The following is a 20,579-nucleotide window of genomic DNA, read 5'->3' as shown; positions in this document are numbered from 1 at the left end:
TCGAGACTAAATAAGCAGGTTTACAGACATCATCGGTTCAGGAGATGAGGCTTGAGGCGGCGTTTTTACTTCTTTGGTTGGTTTTCTCAGGCACAAGGTTCTGGCTATGTACACAGCAGCCCCACCCAACCTTTTGTTTGCAAGTGACCCCTTATCAGAAGAAACCTGGCTTAAAGCCAGAAAAGACATTTAATGGCTTGTTCCCCCCCCCAAAAAAAATTGCTAAACTGCAGGGCTGTATAAAGGTCCATTATAAGATTATTTTTACCTGTGAGTCGCACAAAGCCACCCTAACAAAGTAGCAAGTGGTATGCATCCACGAGAAGAAGGACTAGAAGAGGTTAATGACCCCAAACACAATTCAAGGCACTGGAAGAACTAAGTGTCACTGGCTTTCCAGCGCACTCACCTGACCTAAAAATCATGGACTATTTATGGATACAGTAACGACCCCCAAAACCTAAGTACTCCCAAGATGTTAAGTAGCTCTTTATGAACTGTCAAATCACTCTAGGATAAAACTACTGTCAGCTTCTCCCTTTTTCACAAGTGGTTGCCACAGTGGGTACCTCTGCATGTTTGATTTGGCAGAATTTTTAAACAAAGGGATTTGTGTCTTCTCCTGGGATCAAATCGGGAATCTTTCACATTTTAGGCAAAAGAGGAAACTACTACACTTAAAATCATTCTAGGATATCATGGGTTATTAGGCTTTAACTTCTTATCCAGTCCAGCGAAAAGGAGAAAATAAGTACTATGTTCCCTTGAATCTGATGTATTTTTCATATGAAAAGTGGTCACATCATTTGCAATGAAAAATGAACTGTATTTCATTCTCTTGGATTTTTGTGCTCCACTGTATTCCTCAACCACAATGTTGCTCTATTTTTTGCAAACTGAAAAGCAATTCCACCAACATTGCTGATTCCCATCCTATTTTTATCTTTATGCTACAGATGTTTTGACAGCCGTATTCTAGTTAATTTTTCTCCACGCGGTTTCATATTTAACAAACATACGGACATCTTTGAAAAAGCTAATTCCCACTGAAAGCTCTGACGAGCATTCTTCTCATGGTTAAGCCACCTACCGCAGCTAAAGGAGGCTCAGCACTGCCACTCTTGCAGTGCACCGGGCCGTTCTTATCGCCCCACCACGAGGCCGCAGAGGGGTAATAGGATTGTGACTCACAGAGAAAGTGCCATGCTTACCATGCAGGGAAGGGCTGAGGCACAAGTGTGAACGCCTCTGCGGCTGTCCAGCATCATGAAAGCAGACAGGGGCAGGAGGGAAGGATGTGTTCTCCTCGCTCCATAAATAACTGTGCTAAATTGCAGGCTTTGGAGGGTCAGTGGGACACTGGTCTGCCAGTGTATATCTGAAGGCCTGGATATAACCTGTAATCCTGCAGCCCTGAAAACGAACAGCACAGCAGTTACAGCAAAATGTATTTTCTGTAAAATGGAAGCCTGAGCATTTATGAGCTTGGGGAAAGAGAGACAGGGAGAGGAAGAAGAGCGAGACAGAGATGAGGCGGGCGGAGTTGGTGGGGGGGTTGTAGTGTCTGCGTGGTAGAGTCCTTCCTTGGCTGGCTGGATCCCAGCAGCAGCACAGCATTCACTTTGTACTGGGAGGAAGAAGATGAAAGCAGCACTGGGTCAAATAGGGATGGAAGGGGAGAAAGAGGAAAGGGGGGAGGGTTGAGACCCAGAACCCTTTGGTTTCAGATTCTGGCTGGGTGTGACTCTCACCATTCAGCATGAACTCTTGTGGTTAAGCTTCAAAAGGTTCACTGATTCTCTGGGATGACTTGAAATCAGAATTATGGGGCAACAAAGTAAAATTGCACTTTTCAGTTCAACACATTGAACACATTATAACACAGTTTGAACAGCCATTCAATGTGATAGCCATTGGATAACTCCTGGAAAAGAAGAAGACTTTAAAATAAATGGATATGAATTCCTTCATGTAGACAGGATCAACAAGAAAGGAGGTGGGGTGGCACTTTACATTGATAAAAACCTAAAGTACAAAAGAATGGGAAGAATGACGACTGTTATTGATGGAGTGATGGAATGTTTATCAGTGGAAATAATTATAGAAAAAAGGAAAAACCTAATTGTCAGTTGTATATATAGAACACCAGGATCTAAGATTGAGATATTTAAGGATAATATGGAGGACTTATTTACAAATATAAATCAGAAAAGAATGTTTATTTGTGGGGACTTTAATATTGACTTATTGAATCCAAATCATAATAAGAGTACAGAAGAATTTATTGATTCCATGTACAGCATCGGTTTATTTCCACTGATAACAAGACCGACCAGAATAACATCTCATTGTGCAACTCTATTAGATAATATATTTACAAATATAATAGAAGGAAAGATAAAAAGTGGGCTGTTAATCAATGATATAAGTGACCATTTACCAGTCTTTGCATCGTATAATTGCCATTATAAAGTGAACAACGATGGACATAAGATTATTTACAAAAGAATAAGAACAGAGAAGACCTTAAATTGTCTTAGAAATGAACTTTTAAAGCAAGATTGGAATATTGTGTATGAACAAACAGAAGTTAATAAAGCTTACGAAGGATTTTTAAGAACAGTTAACACATTACTTGATAAAAACTGCCCAGTAATTGAAATCAATAGGAAACACAACTATGCAGGAAGACCATGGATGACAAAAGGACTACAAAATGCCAGCAAAAAAAAGAATACCTTATATCGAGAATTCATAAAAAAGAGAACAATAGAAACTGAAATGAAGTATAAAACTTACAAAAATAAATTAACTAATATAATGAGATCCTGTAAAAGAGAGTATTACATTAAAAGGTTAGAACACAATAAAGATAACACAAGAGATATATGGAATGTATTAAACAGAATAATCAAAAATGAATCAAGGAATAATGATTACCCTGGGTACTTTATAGAAGGGACAAGAAGTATTAATAACATGGAGGAGATAGTAAATGGCTTTAATGAATTCTTCGTAAACATAGGGCCAAAACTGGCAGAAGAAATAAAGGTTGATGGAATAGAAAGGGACACTGGTGAAAATATTGAAAGGAATAGTAGCTCAATGTTTTTAAGAGCAGTGGAAGAGAAAGAGATTTATGACATAGTTAGAGGACTTAAGAACAAAACCAGTACAGACTGGAATGATATTGATATGGTAACGGTAAAGACAGTTATTGATGGTATCGTAAAACCATTAAAATATATATTCAACTTGTCGTTTCAAAAAGGAGTTTTTCCACAAAAAATGAAGGTTGCTAAAGTTATTCCCATTTACAAAACCGGTGAAAGACATCATTTTACAAACTATAGACCAGTGTCAATACTCTCCCAGTTCTCTAAGATACTGGAAAAACTCTTCATAAAAAGATTTGACAGTTTTGTGGAAAAATATGAATTAATGACAGATAGTCAGTATGGGTTCAGAAACAACAGATCAACAGCTTTGGCACTGATAGATTTAATGGAAAAGATAACGGAATGTATGGATAATAAGAGGTATGCGCTCGGAGTTTTCTTAGATCTAAAGAAGGCGTTTGATACTGTTAATCATGAAATTCTATTAAAAAAACTGGAAAAGTACGGGTTTAGGGGAGTGGTTTTGGAATGGTTAAAAAGCTATGTAGAGAATAGGCAACAATATGTACAAATAAATGAATATAAATCTAATTTGATGGATATAGCTTGTGGAGTACCTCAAGGTTCAGTACTGGGTCCAAAAATGTTTATTATGTACTTAAATGATATCTGCAGAGTATCGGAGATTTTAAAGTTTGTAATATTTGCAGATGACACAAATATACTGTGTGCAGGTGGGGAATTGCCACAGGTTTTGGAAATGATCACACAGGAATTAACGATATTAAAGAAGTGGTTTGATATAAATAAATTATCATTGAATCTCGATAAAACCAAATTTATGTTGTTTGGAAACCAAAAGAAAAACATCGAAGTAGAAATATGTGTTGACAATGTATATTTAGAAAGAGTAAATGAAATAAAATTTCTTGGGGTGATCATTGACCACAAGCTCTGTTGGAAGCCACACATTACTTATGTTCGGGGGAAATTGGCACGGGGCATTGCCGTCCTGGGAAAAGCAAAGCATATGTTGGATCAGAAAGCACTGCACATTTTATACTGTGCTTTACTACTGCCATATATGAGCTACTGTGTAGAGGTCTGGGGAAACACATACAATTATTTCACCCCAAATATAAAATTTAACATACATATTATATAGAGATTGAAAATGTGACGTCATTCAGGGGTAAAACCGCAAAGGATTCTGGGAACTCGTGGCAAGAGGTACTAGCGCACGCAGGCTTTCAATTGAAATCACAGCGATAAAAAAGAAACACAAAAATGGCAAGAAGCTGTTGTATTATTAACTGCAATAGCCGGTCGCATGACAGCCACGGGAAGCCGACGGGTAAAGAGATCGGTTGTTATCGGATTACGTTGTTGAAGAGAAATTGTTCGAGCCATGTTTCCGAAGTAACAAAGAGGCAACGGGTGGCCTGGATTGCAGCCATTCAAAGACCAAATATAACGTCCCAGAACACTCCAGCTCACAGGTTAGTCTGCTCCAAGCATTCCCACAAAGGTCAGTCTGCTGTTGTAGTTAATGCGTCATTTTCATAACATAATTGGTGATATAGGTTACAAGCAAGTCTGGCGCTGAACAGAAATTGTCGCTCCTTTGTTTGTTGTGCATAAATAGTGAATTGTCCTGACACAATATTGCGTTTCGCTTCTGTTATTATGGTACATTGACAAAAACATATACTTTTATTCACAGGATAAAACAGGTTTTTTGTATCACTAATTGCCCAGTATGATTACAGCATACAGTATTATTGTCACTGCTACATTTCTGTGATGCTACCAGAAATTATTTCCACTGCTAATTAATTACCGTTGAGCTTAAAGGTCCTATTAATAAACGGTTAACGATTGTGTATTTATGAAGACGATTTGTGAGACTGGTAAACTTATGATACGTACGATGGTCTTTCGTTCTACACGGTGCATTTCAAGGTCCTGCACCCATCCGTCGGTAAACTGTACCTGGGCTTGTTGCAGTGACCTGAAGTTACTATCGTGCCAAACTAGGTATCCCCGACAGAATTTGTTTCCCCTGCGTCGGGAGCACACGCTGGACTGTCCAAATCACGGACAAACAGTATCCCACATTGTTGATTTTTAGTTTACAAACACTTCTTATAATGACTGACTACTCCTGACATTTTTGAGATCTTAGCTCTTTATACAACGAAGTTATAGTGGGATACAAATAATATCAGGCTGGTCCTGCCACAATTTGTTCCCCCTGTGTAAATCACGGACAAACAGTATCCCACATTGCTGATTTTTCGTTCACAAACACTTCTTATTATGACGCATTTCTCCTGAAACTTTGGAGGATTTAGCTCTTTATATAATAAAGTTACAGGAGAATAAAAATAGTTATTAGCCAAAATGTTTATGGTTTATTAAAATAATCCCATCTGATACCCCGTGAGCAATAAATATATAATTTTCTGTTGTAACCCTCAAACTGAATGGTAATGTAACGATACTAATTTTTCACAAAATGAAAACATCAGTACTTCCTGCATGCTCCCAGCACAGGGGAAACAAATTCTGTCGGGGATACCTACTTTGGCACGACACCGGTCCTACAACCGCATCCAAGAATAACATGCAGCTTATCTCAGAACTGTCGGTGAAAATTATTCTTGGAGCTAGGTTTAATTGAGCTGCATTTTAAAGAGGTGCAATTTCACAATTTGTGTATATTTTCTAAGTTCACTATTTTGTCATGTGTTGAGAAAAACACAGATTTAAAAATTACATGGTCTAATATTTACATTTAGCATAACTGCAACATTCTTTTTTCGTTTTTTTCTTTTTAAAGACTCGAAAGGACTTGAAATTCAAAATTTCAGACTTGTGACTTTACTCGGACTTTTACACCAGTGACTTGAGACTCGACTGTGACTTGCCTGACATTACTTGAGACTTGACTTGAGACTTGAGGATAAAGACTTGAGACTTACTTGAGACTTGCAAAACAATGACTTGGTCCCACCTCTGACAAATGGTCAGTAGGACGCAGACTGTCTGATCAGAAAGACACTGAAACACTGTTCTGTATCATTTTAGCTACACACAAAAAAGGACATTTTCATGATCTTACTTAATGTCCTCTTATCTACATGCTGTTGCTAAGAAAGTTAAAATCCATGAGTGGATATTTCGGTTCCCAGACTTATTTGTTTAGCTGGACTGAATAAAACACATTTCCCTCACAGGCTGGTCAAATAAACAACATTTGGAAATGAATAGAAGGAGAAGAAATTATTATTGTGAGTGTGGGTGACCAGGTTTACAAAGCTACAGGAACAGCTGGAAGCCAGAGTGCTGTAAGGAATCTCTACATTCACCTTCTGGTTTGAGGTTTCTTATGAATTTGCCTCCAGATGAAAATATGTTTAATAAATTAATATTCACATCATGATGGTTGTCGTGACTAAATTTAAATGCAGGTCTGCTTAGAGATCACCCAGCCTTCTAAGTCTCCAACCAAATATAGTGGAAATATAAGACATGCAGAGTCTAGGCCGTGTACACAGTTTACATAGTTAAACAATTTATATCTGCAGTAGACAGAAAAAAGTGTTCATTCAATTCATTTACACATGTGCGAAGTGCAAAAAATGTAGACAGTTGTAAGACCATAGTTAAACTGTTAGGGTTAATTAGCTTAACATGAAAACAGATATTTATTAATTTTTTTCTATAATTCTCTGTTTAATGACGCAAATCTGCTAAAGAACGTCTCGGAATAAATTTGTTGAAATTCCAGTTTAGTGATGTTGAAGTAAAAGACAGCTGGTGCTTCTGTCTATTTACTTTGAACAGCATTAGTGCTAATATAGCTAGCCAGCAATTGTAAAAGTAGTAACGGTGTACATTTTTATACTTCTCCTTTTATGCATTTGTTAAAAAAAGACTAGATGGTAATTGTTCAGCACTATTTCTGAATGTTTTTGAGAAACATGAATATCTCTAATTCCTCATAGAAAGGCTCGAGTAAGTTAGCAAGTTGCTGAAAAAGCCAGGTAGATTTCTTTAAAGTCTTTTTTTTTTCTTTGAAATACTTTTCTTTTGCCTTATTCTGTTGCAATAAGCTGTAATGATGCTCATTACAACCCAGTGAAGCCGGAGGGCAGGAAAAATACCCATACCTGATTACTCTAACGGTGCCTAATGGGCAAAAATGAGTGAACATCACACTTGATTTGCTAAATGTACGTCTCGTTAACCAGCCACACCGCTACCTGCCAAGCTCTGTTCTTCCCGTTGGTCACATTATTTCATACTATACTTTGTGAGGAATTGGAGACATAACAATAATATGTTATTTTGAAACATCTACTGTCATAGAAGTGTATTTCTTCCTATTTATTTATTAACTTTATCTGCAAGCAGTTCAAGGTGACTTTCATAACAAGGATGTAAGTTTTTTCCCATGAAATCCGCGTCCATGTATGAAAAGTGAAATTACTCACTAGATCACATCAACATAATGGAATATCATTTTTGAATAGGCAGCACCATCTCAATATCACATCCAAAGTGTGCATCCGGCTGTCAACAATCTTAAAATGCACATGCATAAAATTATTGACTTATAGCAAAACAAGACGGTCAGCCAATAACACGCGTGTCACCGAGGACACGGCTTCTGTTTCCCCCGCATTTGGTGTGTTCCCATTTATTCCTTGTCAAGCTTGATGATGATAAAGTGACATGTGGTAAAAGGAGGTTGTCAGGAGAAGACACGTTCTTTCTTCTCTGTACCTTCTGGTGGCTATCAGGGGTTCGGATCTGGCTGAGAGCAATGCTTGTCACACTGAAAGGTTCAATAGCCCTCAAACTGCAACAAAACCGGTTTTTGTTCGGTGACTGACACTGAGTCACCACATATATAGTTCCTGCTGAGTATCAATGTCTTAATGGGAAATAGGATTTGAGGATTTTTGATAGGAAAAAAACCTTTAAGGTGAAAATTGAAAATGTATTAAATATTGGATAATCTGAAAGAAACTAATCAATGTGACAGTGGTAGAAAACATTATCGTAGCACCTTAGAGCTTTCGCTCTTATCTATTAACAAACATGTATCTGGATGACAGGACCTCAATACAGCGCTAGAGAGCAGAAAACCAGCCTTTATATAATTGTACCACTATTGGTGGAATTTACTGATTCATGCAGTCTCAAGTAAACCTGCAAAAGCAAAGTGTGTGTGTGTGTGTGTGTGTGTGTGTGTGTGTGTGTGTGTGTGTGTGTGTGTGTGTGTGTGTGTGTGTGTGTGTATTTTGCATATTCTTATGATAAATAAGCTGTCAAGTGGTATCTACTACTGTATCACAATGTGTACCATCAAAGTTTGGGTGGTAAAAAGATTTCCATTTGTACATTTTTTTCCATCTTGCAGCTGTTGACGGTCACTTGGCAACCTGAGATAGTTTTTTGCCATCAAAGAATTCAACTTTGAAATGTTTTCTCTTTTCTAAAAATATGTAAGGATTTTTTTTCATTCATGTCTTTAAGCTTGTCACATGAAAGGCCATTATTTCTTCCTCTTTTGAGTTTTCTGGTGTCTATCTGAATGATCTGCTGGTCAGATCTGTGGGCTAAATGTGTCTCTTTGATATCCCTTGTATAATCCGATATTTTAATGTTATAGTAAGGGTTCTCTTAATATATGGGAGTTTATATTTATTCTCCTTCTCCCCTTCTGGTTTTTGTTTTAGCTCTCTCTCTCTCGCTCTCTCTTTCATGTGAAGAAGTAGACACACTGTACTTTGTCACTGGGTGAGCTTCTGCTTCAAAACACACAATCCTGTTAGAAATTGGCACAGCCTCGTCCATTTGATGCCAGTCAAAATATTACAGTCTGTTCACTGATATATTAAACAATGGATATTATGCTGTCCATAATGAGATTTGTTTATATGTTTGCCTGGTGGAGTATGAGTTGGAATAGTGCCACGTGGATTAAGCACCTGAATCTGTTTACCTTGTTTTACAGGTTTAAGAGTGTGTGTGTGTGTGTGCGTGTGTGTCTGTTTGCAGTTGTTGCTGTTTGAACCTCAGCAGCAAGACGCGGATGCTATCGTGACAAAGCGATAGGCTTTACTAATATGAGCCAAATGTCTGATCAGGATTCAGCAGGTGTTCTGCGTGAAGGAGACTGACGTTTGCTCGGGACCATCCATCAGAGCTAAATGGCAGATGGTCTTCTCTGTGGCCAGGGAGGAAGTGCACTAACACAATTGCTAGAGAAACACAGGGAGCACTCTACCTGCTGATAATCCACTTACGCACAGACAAAGCTGCTTTAATCTGCCCGCTCCTTCCCTGCAGCCCCCCCCCACCCCTCCCCAACCTCCACATGACAAGACCAGGCTCCGTGCTGGTGGAGAATCAGCATTGATCCACTGCACGTATGTACACAGGCTGAGCACTGACAGACCATGTTTTAATAAATCCCTAATCGGTCTCGTATGTGGCAGGAGGATCACAGACATTTAATACAAAGATCTAGAAATAATTATAACATTGCTACTTTACTTTTGCTTAATGAATGTTAAATACTGTCCTAGCATCTGGTTAAAGTGAAGCAAACACTTAAAGGTGACAAATTACATTAGTGCTGACTTCACCGTGACCTAAAAAACAGAATTAATTATCCACCTGCATTACTACCAAGGTTGTGTAATGGTGCAGAAAACTAGTCTTAAAAAGGCACCTGAACAATTTTAAGTGATTTGTTTTAAGTATTTGGAGTATATGGATAACTGTCTCACATGTTTGCTTGTTCAACAATTTTAACAGGATTTAGCTCTTGTTGTTCATTTGACTTCAGTAACAATTTTCAACTGCCATTCAAATGTTTACCTAAAAACTAAACAAAGCATACTTTGCGTGTGATTTTTGTCTGATTTAGTGCAGTTTAATGAGCACAAATTAGCGGTTCACATTTGAGTCAAGCCCTTCCTCATTAGAAAAGACAGATTTGGAGCTAGACCCATCAGGTGCATCAGGCCAGGACCTGGAAGTCCCACAGGGAGTCATTATGTAAGAAGATGAGGTTTGATTAAGATATTTTCCAGGTTTTTCCCGCTGATTGGGCTTCATTAAACAACACTGACTTATTGAGAAATCTTATGCTCATCACTCAGGCATCAGAAAGGACTGCTGCACTGAACTGCTGCCCAGATCAAAGCGGATTTATAGCAGGTTTATTTTTCTGCGTGCTAGTGTGCTGAGCTGTTTTGCCTATGAACTATTTAACAGTTTGAATAACGAGTTGTCCTCTTTTCATAAGGCGTGAGCAGTGGAGCTCTACAGGGAGGAGGTGTCAGAGCGGAATAAGTAGGAGAGAAGGAATGAACAATTAGTGTAGAGTGGTGGAACAGTTCCATGACAAGCAGAGGCGAGGGGGTAGGGAGCCCTGAAAGAGGCCAGGTGCAATATCACATCCTTCCTGTCAGTGTGCTTAAAAGGAGAGCAGAGGAAGAGCTTTTAGCTCCAAGGGACGCATGTGGAATGCTGACCATAGGCTGGAAGAATCGACTATTCAGTGTGCGTCTCATCCATGTGCCCTACTGGGTCGGGGAGGTATCTACCAAGTAAAAAGTGCTGCCAGCATCTTCTGAGGTGCTTGGAATACCGACAAGAAAAGTCAGGTCTGGAGGATGAGTACTGACCTTGATCACTGCAACTGTTATAGTCATGCATACGAGTTAAAAGAAAGAAACAACATATATTGTATCAGGAGATGCTATTTTTTGTCATGCTTTGGAGTTCTGAGGGATTTTTGAGCACGTCTTTTGTTCCCATGCATGTCTTTGCTTTAATTCATCAGCTTCTCTGAGGGAACTTTGTTCTCCTATTTTACAGATTACATAAAATGCAAATGCCAAAAAAAATGCTTTAAAAGAAGCTATAGATAACATTTAAAGTTAGAGCACATTGAGCTCAAAGTGAAGGATTTAAAGAGAAATAAAATAAAATAAGAAATCATAGACAGGAGATTGTATTTTTTTTCCTGCTGTCCACATTTGTCAGGCCTGGTATTTTTGGTTGGTAATGATCAACTTTAAATTGTATCTTTAGACACTTGGGCACCAGCATCCTGTTGCAAAAAAACAAACAAAACAAAACAAAGAAATCTGTTACCAAACAGTAGTTTTTCTCCAACTAAGCGATTCCCAAAGAACTATTAGTCAAAAACGGATATATCTCAGAGTAGGATGCAATGTGTCCTGAAAAACTTGTCCTGAAGCACATGAACAGTATCTGGTAGTCATGTCTATATAAAAAATTAAAAAAAAAACAAAGTCAAGTAATGAATCCAAATTCTAAAGTTTTCATTTAAATCATTCTCAACATGTGCAGAGAGGACCAGGAGTGCGGAGTTGCAGAGCCCGGATCTCAACATTGTTGAAGCAGTGTGGGATAATCTCTACAAGAACAGAACAAAAGGCAGTAAAGATCCAAAGAAGAGCTTCCGATGTCCTTCATGAAGCCTTAATAACTATTTCTAAAGACTACTTTCAAGAATTACAAGCTTGTCTAAGAGAGTTCATGCTGTGTTTAAGAATAAAAGTAGGTATCAAATATTCACGTTCAGGTTTCTCCGAATTTTAAAAACTCTGTTTTTGTCCTCTATGGAGGACATAAATGTTCACTCAATGTCACTAAAACACAGCGTACCCATTTTTCCCCTGTAAAGAAATGCAGGGTGGCTTTTGCACAGTACTGTATGCTTTTACTACATAGATTAAAAAGTAGATAGCGAAAAAGAAGATAAAACAGAAGAAAAAATATCCATCTTTATATAAAACTATATTCCACTGGTCAAAATTACATTTTTCTCTGATCTACTCTGTAGCAGACCGTCAGTCCATCTAAAGGCTAACATTTAATGGTTTTTTCAACTTCCAACTCCCTGTCTCTTTGATTGAGTTTAAGTGCTACCCAATCACCATTTACTGGTGATTGCTATAAAATCTTGTCAAACTAGTTAATTGGTTCTATTAGTAGAGCGTTTTTGGAAAGGGCTTCCCATTTCTCCCGAGGGTAGCAGGTGTTGAAAGAACAACAGCGCAGGCTCTTGATGCCAGGAGAACTGCTCCAAATTACATTCATTAGGGCCATTCAAATATAAGGACACTTATATAATTATGTGCTATTAAAGAATTCAAACAAGTTTGGGAATGGTTTAAAAATCAAGTCAAATTAACCATACCCCTAGAGTTTTAATTGTATTCTCGGTGTGGAGAATGATTTTAAACTGTGTTTTGAAAGGTGTCTTTTGTTTCTGTTCAGAGGGATATCACAAGATGTCTTTGCTTGGTCAAAGCCCCTGCTGGGAATTGCTGGTGTTTGTCCATCATTGATTAGGAGTGTCTGTTAACAGCATGCACTAACATCTCAATTCTCTTGTGATGAAAGTGCCAGGTTCAATAACCACCCTCTGCTCTCATGGCTAGAGTGTCTTTTTGCATGTCGCAAGCATGCAAAGCTCCTTCTTTTCATCTTGATTGACATTCTTCTTCTAAAAGTCAATATCAGCCACTTTTTCAGAGTAGACCAGAGGATAAAAAAGTAAGGCCACAGTGTTCTTTAAAAGTTTTGACTTTCAAAGCAAAAAAATAAAAGCTTTTCTTCTTCATGGGGGCTTAGAATGAAAATCAGAATCAATTTTTATTTCATGACATTAGGACATATCACAACAGACCAAAGGATTAGCAAGAAAGTATACCTACTCACACAGCTGCTCACAGAAACACAGCGAGAAAATTCTATTGATTAGTTTGCCGGCCTTTACCAGTTCACAAATGGGAGCTGACAAGGTAGAGGACTTTTTGTAAAGACACTAAGGTTGCCTGGATCTAATCCTAAAGTAGTCATTAGCCCACTATCTTGGACAAAAAATATACTGTCTGTGAAGCCTCCGGGTGCTCCTGTTTTGTCCTTGCAGGACTTTGTGCCTGCACTGTTTTGAGAGCACAACACACTGAAAACTGAATTGAGCAGGTGGGGGGAATAATAGAATAAGCAAGCCATATGAAGTGATAACAGCACTACCACAATAACAACAACAGGATAAAATCCAAAATTTCTTTTTGTTTTTCAGGTGGCGGTAATACATGATTTGGACATGATGAAAAGTAAAACACAGGAATGTATCACAATATGAAAGTCTGACACTGATACTGATGCACACAGACAATGTTGACAACGATGTTTTTCACGTCTGCATGTGTCTGTCTTTGTATGTTTGATTGTTCCTATTTTGAAGAAGGAAAACAATGAAACCTTGATTATAAAAGTAAATTATGTTTCAAAGGCTTTCAGCCTCCTCATGCTTTTATCTTCCCGCCATGAAACTTTGTTTCACCTGTTCAAAGAACGATGTTTCAGAGACAGTCTCGCTTTTTGGTTTCTTAGATGCTTTCCTGGCAGAATCTAATCCATCCTCTCTGTTCTGCATACTGGTGAATTGTTTACACCTTGTGGTCTGTTTTGGTTTGTTTGGTGTTTTTCTTTTCTCTTTTTGCTCTCATCAAGTTTTCTCTGTATGGTAAACTTTGAAAATGTTGCCTTGCTATGCAGTCTTCTTCATTCAACTGGATGTCCTGAAGCTTTGTTTGTGTTGCTCTACCATAGAAAGGATTCTGTGATCATCCACCATTGCTGTCGTTTATAGGTGCCCAGCAGTTTTACTTGCAAATGTAGCTTATGCACAAAAGAGCACTTGAAAGAGGCTTACACCACTTTGTTATGCAAAAGTTGAAAGTTTATGATAGCGATCACTACACAACTTTGCAACTGAAGAACCATTCATCACCAGCCTCACAAATCAACAAATTCTAAAGTGTAGAGGGCAGGATATAAGGCTCATTCATGTGTGCACATTTATAAATTGAACACTGCGTGCAGGTGTGTACATTCTGTGCACTCTTTTGTAGACCCCAGGCATTTTTATGATGCCAAATCTTTCTTCTTTTCCTCATAATGCACAAAACTGCACATTTGGACACTTTAACTGTTCCTGCTATTTCTCTAATTGTTTTTTTTTTTTGTGGGTTCTTTTTTTTTTTTGCAGGCTTTGACCTTTTCTCTAACAAATTGGCACACTTTGAATCATCCCCAGACCTTTCACAACCGTCATTTATGAAGAACAAATGAAGAGCACACCTGTCTATGAAATAGCTATTGGAGTGAGTGAATTGTGTGTGCATTACATTTGAGCCCCTGAAAATATTGGACTGGCTGCAACTCCCTGAGTGATTAAGAAAATGTTTTTGTTCAACCCATTGAATTAAAGTTTAAAGTCTGCCCTTTAAGCCCATATATATATATATATATATCACTGTATAACTTTAACCTTAATATATTTGGGAGCAGAGCTAAAATATTAAACATTGTGTAAGTGTCCAAGTATATTTGGACCTAGCTGTGTGCACGATTCACCAGCAACACGGCAGCATTCATGTACAGTACTGTTCTACTATTAAAGGTAAGTTATAAAAAGCCAGTGCTTGTCTATGCAATAGTTTCTATGTGAATTTCAAATGCATGACGTAACTTAAATACCATGTGGCAGTGGATTTAATGAGGGGCAAAACATAAGAGCCGCTTTTTCAACAACAGCAATTGAGGTGTTTTCTGGGTATTCTTTGGGGCCCTCTAATGAATAAATGGCCAAGCAAATGCCGCCCGACTTAAGAACATGCTGCTACCCAGCTCCAGAGCTAAAAGCCTAAAGTGAGATTAATCACTGCTGCTGAAGGGGATGATGTTCTTTGTATCTGGTAATTTATGGTCTCTTTACCACTGAGACCCTGAACCAACATCACGCCTCTCACATACTGTACATACTCTGCCACTAATCATGCGCGGCTCCTTAGGCGCCTCTTTAGCAAATGTTCTCAGCAACAAGAAGATGGGCTGGACATAAATAAGGCATAAGGGCTAATATAGTTGCTTTCATGACAGCAAAGCTTCTTACTGCTTTACAACACCCTACAATATCCAGGAATGTTCCAACACAGCCACAAGTCACTGCTGAAGTAAGATATAAGTATGATGCCTTCATAGCGTCACAGAAAGGAAGCGATGTTTAAGGAAATAGCTTAGCATGGGAAGAGACAGCTTGTAGTCTGGAGGCCTTGCAAAGGATCAAAGTGAACAGTGACTTCTCTTAGCCAGGTCTGATGTGGGAACAGGATAGTAAGCAGAGTTCTCCCTGCGGTCAGAACCTGACTCATGGTATAGTGAATATTTCATGTCAAACGTCACAGAACTGACAGCGGTGCTGGCCACAGGGCAGCTCTGATAGACAGAAGAAAGCATGTGTAGAGTGGGGTGATAGAGTGGTGGGGGGGATTAGTATTCATACAGTAGTATGGGCAGTTTATAAACAGGCATGTGCACACCATATGAAGAGTAATAAACTATCTAATGCAGAAACAAAGTCTCTGAAAAATTGTTTGGCTTCATAAGGCGGTTTGAATGTTGACCCGTCACGTCCATTTATACAAAAAGTCCCCTGCAAAGCTTCTCTCTAAAATAGTCCTCCTTATGAAGACCGAGCATACTGCTTACTGTGACTGGATCCTGTTAAATCATTTTAAAAATACAAATATTTCTCAGTTTAATAACATTGCTTGTCACCCACACATTATATAATATTAAGCCAAGCCTTTAAAGCGCTGTTGCCCCCTAACACTTTTAGGAGGCTGCATTCAGCTTCAAAAGCTCTGATGGGCCCTCTGGAGAGGCCAAATCATGTAGTCTTATTATAGAGGAGACAAATCAAGTGTACCAAAACCCTCCCCTTCAGCCCTACTTTCTCAAGGTTATTTTCAAAGATAGCTCATGTCTTAGTACAGTATGTGGGTTGGGCTTTAAGTCAGACCTGCCACTAGAGATGCAGTGTTACCCTATGCAGTAAAAAAATAAAGAGTTTCAGAGGCCAGGGGTGTAACTAATTTAAACCCTTGGGAGACTTGGCTGGGCACTGGGTTTTGTCCCAGCAGAACAAAGTCAGGCCACTTCGGTTCTGGGTGTGTTTGGCTTCACACACAGCAGAGACTGTGTCAACTTATGTCTCAGTATTACAGCACTCAAAGGTAATGAGATTTAGGCTTTCTGCATCATAAAGTATGGACACCCTTGAGGCAGTGGCGCCCTTGTTCAGCCTAGGAGCACAAATCAGGCTTACATAATATCAGAATCACCACATATTACACTGAGAAATGATTATGGACTCCAGAGAGGCATGTTCCTTCTGTCAGTGATATTTTGGCTGTCACATAGGATATCTCTCAATAGCGCACTCACTAGCTCCACTTTCCCTTGCAGGACAAAATACCACATTTGCTGCAATATTAGCTCACTGAATTAAAACAGATGAATCTCAGCAAACATCCCTTCCACGCTGATAAGCACACTGTAATTTTCTCAAGCCATATAACTTAAATTTACCTGTACCAAGTGTCACATTTTCCATTTTTTAAACGCACTGCACTGTGAACATGAAAGTGAGAGGACTGCTGCAGCATTGTATTACTCTTTGGTGGGAATCCAGGCATCACTAACATTGATTTCTTATATTTTATACTGCGGTATAATGAACTCCCTTAAGTCAAGACCCGTCACCATGCATTACTGCCTGACCACACGAAATGAAAGCTATGCTGCCTTTCAGGCACTTTAAATGAAATACAACTAGATAACTGCATGCAGGCAGCCAGGAAAACAAGAAAAATTGTGCAACAGAATTGCATATGAACATCTCCGCATTTATGTGCATGTATAAGGAACTCATTTAGAGAGGAGAATGGAGAAGAGAAAAGGAATACCAGGTGCTATGCATATAACTGTTCCATTTTTTTGAGATTGTATACAGCACTGAGTTGATTTCAGTTGTCTTGCAGCTTTATCTGAGCATAATGTCTCACCCTGAAAGAGCATCGAATGTTAAAACTTAAATTTATTAACTATTTAAGTCATTTTTAATTTGGATGCATTAATTTTTAAAGATGATCTTCTTTTTATTTGGCAAGTGAACTAATAAATCAAACCTTTGAATGGAAAAATTGCATAGATTTTACAAGCAAAAAGTACTGCTAAATGTAAAAAACGGTGTATGTATTTGCATGTCATTAAGCTTTTTAGGAGGATGAAACATTCAAGATGTGGTTCCAAAAGTGGAATCAAGAGGACCTTGAGTAAAGGTCTTATATAACTTTTACAAACCAGAACAAAACCAAGCTAGATGGTATCTATGGCTGAGCCGCCCTTCATATCGGTAAATCTTGCCTGATCAGGACCCGCCCAGCACATTTTTCTCTATTTTGTCTTCTTCTCCATGTTTGGCTCGTCACTACTCTTCACACCAACAGAACTATACCAGTAACAATGACAGAATGCTTATGTGCAACGTACCTAATAGCAGATCTGTGGTTGTTACCAGTGCTCGTGGTACACTGCTGCTGGCGTCACACAACAGATGCGCTGGCCTCTTCACGTGCACTAAGCAGGAGTACAGAATTGTCATCCAGGCAGGTAATTGGCTGATGTTTACACCACCCTTGGCATGCCCCTCCTCCCCCGCTTGACACATCTGTAGTGTTCATTAGAGCCGAGGAGCCCTGTGCTATCCTGTGTTAACAAATCTGACTTCCCAGGCTGCTCAGTATGCAAAGCAAGTTTCCAGAGCTCAGTGCTTAGATTCATGTTGGAACAAATCAAAAATTGAACTTGAATAGCCTTTAGACTAATTTTAGAAGAGAAAATGTAATGTAAATGCATTAAGATCCAGTTTACGCTTTGCTGAATCCTTTCATAAATAACTACTGATGTTCCCTGGAGAGCTCATGCTATTTTCTATAAATAAGTCATGCTTTCTCATTATATTAATATCATGGTTAAAACACACACAATAGGGTTAAGAACTACCAGAGAGTGCATAGGAACCAAATTAAAAAAACAAAAACAAAAACAGAGGGAGCGATAAGAAATATAAAGCATATAAAAACTGGTATCGGGGAAAAAAGCAGCGGAAGGCTTACCCCAGGTGCTCAAACGCCAGATGGAGAAACAGCTGAATCAAGTCCAGCAAAATAGACTCGTCATCAGCTCCAGCCTCAAAATCTTCATTAAACCCAAACTAAAGAGAGACAGACGAAGTAAGCGAGAAGGGGAGATGTAAACGCTAACAACAGCTTGTGTAAGGACAAATTAAAATTTAAAGTGGTTTCACGGCACAGCGATTTAACTCTGAAATCCAAGGCTTAATAGATTAAATCACAGAACTATGTGCATGCCAAACTTTCTATTAATTAATGATTTAAGAACACAGTAATTACACAACCACAGTCTATGACTAGTGATTTCAAGAGAAAGGAGCGAGTGCTCTTCTATCATGTTCATTATGTAAGTCGGGATGTTATTCACCAAATGCATCCTTCATTGAATTACTGGATGTATTTCATAAAATTAGAATCATCTGTCACACCATATTCCCTCGTCTCTTTGAGAATGGCGCTACTTAACGACACGAACTGAACATAACTATGAGTTATGTTTTAATCGCATTAATTTGCACACTTTGGAATCCTGACTGTTTATCGTGGGTATGAGAGTCTGACTCATCACATCGCTTCCTAACACCATTTGAAATATGAAAAACAATTTCCTAAAAAGCCTTTCATACTTACAGACTGAAATGAGATTCTCAGAGTGCTCGCTGTAATTATGATTAACACAGAAGTGGTGCAAGTTACGTAAAGCAGTAAAGCATAACAGGGCTCGTATAGAGTTACGTACTGTGTGACTAAAAGAGTAGGACATGAGATGAGATGTAAAAAGTTAACTGTGCCTATAATAAGGTCTGGATGGTTAACACCGTTTGGCTTATTCTTAATAATATGCTTGGATATATTTTGTTTATATATGTTACATTACTGTGAAACTCAAAAGACTTGATAAAAGAATATTTGCATAACAAACTGGTATAGTGTCACGGCTGGCGCGGCAGGCCGTGTGGAGATAAAGTGAGGATCCAAGTGCAGGCAGAGGTTAACTAAAATAACTAAACTGGGAAAACCTAAATACATGAAGCCAAAACTCACATAGTGGCATGCAAAGGAACACAGGAAGGAACACAGGAAGGAACACAGGAAGGAACACAGGAAGGAACACAGGAAGGAACACAGGAAGGAACACAGGAAGGAACACAGGAAGGACCACGGAGGAAACACAGGGAGACTCGGGGAAGATATCACAGACAAACCAGCAACCAGCAGGAGAAAACGCAGGGCTTATATATTCACAGAGGCAATCAGGGAACAGGAAACAGGAGGGAAACACAGCTGGGAGAAATCAGAACTGACGAGACAAGGAAGCGAAGCAGAATACACTAACACGAGACACAGACCTTCAAGGTAAAACAGGAAGTACACAGAGACAGCCTGGAGGGAGAAAGAGAACATGGAGGAGCACATGACGGGATGAGGAAACACAGAACACAAGTAGTGGGAACACGGCACCAGAACTAACACCACAGAGGTCAACTATACGAGAGGAAATTACTAAATACACAGAGAACTAAACAGAATACAGGAAACCTAAACTAGAACACTGGACACTATAAAATAAACTAAGATACAAAGAGAACCTTAAACATCAAACATAATATAAAAGACGCAAGGAACTCAAACGCTGCGTCGAGAGACCCAGGATCCTGACATACAGTCACTCTTTTCTAAAACATGATCCAGTGATTTCAACTACTTTATTTCATTTCCTTCTTCTACATATCAACCTACTATCAGCCTCCTGGAGGATCACAAAGAGGTTTTATTTCCTGCTCAAGGACACTTCAGCATGTGCAGGTGCTGAAAATCAAACAGTCAGTCTCATGGTTGCTGTAAAACTTGCTTTTCTTCTTACGTAAGCTGGGAGTTTTGCATATGAAGTTACTGATGAATCTTCAATTCAGTTACAACAATTTTTGTTTCTCATCTATTAAACTTCATTTATTATTATCATACACTGTTTTAAAGGTGCACCGTGTAGCTTTTATAACCAGTGTGGATATTAAGTCGGTGGACTAGAGGTATATAAAGACAATAATGGTTTGAATTTGCCTCATAAAGCACTTTCCCATATCTTTCAAGTCTTTTTGTGCCTTTCTCCATTTTAAGCGAAATTATAGGCAATTGGCCTCTGGGAAATCATTTCACTTGTGGTGGAGGGAACACAACAATGGACTGTAATAACACATGACCTTCAAGGTGTGAGGTGACAGCAAAACTCCTCTCCAAGATGGCCAGCCACAGCCAAATTAGTAGGTACAATGTGTCTTTGTGTGTGCCTCTGTGTGTGTGTGGGTGCGCGTGCATGTGTGTGTGCGCATTTGTGTTTGTGAGAGGGAGAAAG

General features: G+C 38.8%; 1 long non-coding RNA gene across 1 annotated transcript in view; it reads right to left on the bottom strand.

The window, feature by feature from the left end:
* The window catches only part of LOC105941104 (uncharacterized), a 65,889-nt gene extending 46,573 nt beyond the window's left edge, over positions 1–19,316 (bottom strand). The window contains exons 1-3 of the long non-coding RNA XR_001341928.3: positions 19,271–19,316; positions 18,209–18,306; positions 17,583–17,669 (exon numbers count right to left, since the gene is read on the bottom strand). This is a non-coding gene — a long non-coding RNA (uncharacterized LOC105941104). The remainder of the gene's footprint in view (positions 1–17,582; positions 17,670–18,208; positions 18,307–19,270) is intronic.
* Between the last annotated feature and the right edge of the window lie 1,263 nt (positions 19,317–20,579).

The sequence above is a fragment of the Maylandia zebra genome, linkage group LG13 (genome assembly GCF_041146795.1).
Source record: "Maylandia zebra isolate NMK-2024a linkage group LG13, Mzebra_GT3a, whole genome shotgun sequence".
In the NCBI taxonomy this organism is placed as follows: domain Eukaryota; kingdom Metazoa; phylum Chordata; class Actinopteri; order Cichliformes; family Cichlidae; genus Maylandia; species Maylandia zebra.
This window is presented reverse-complemented; position numbering and strand designations above follow the sequence as displayed.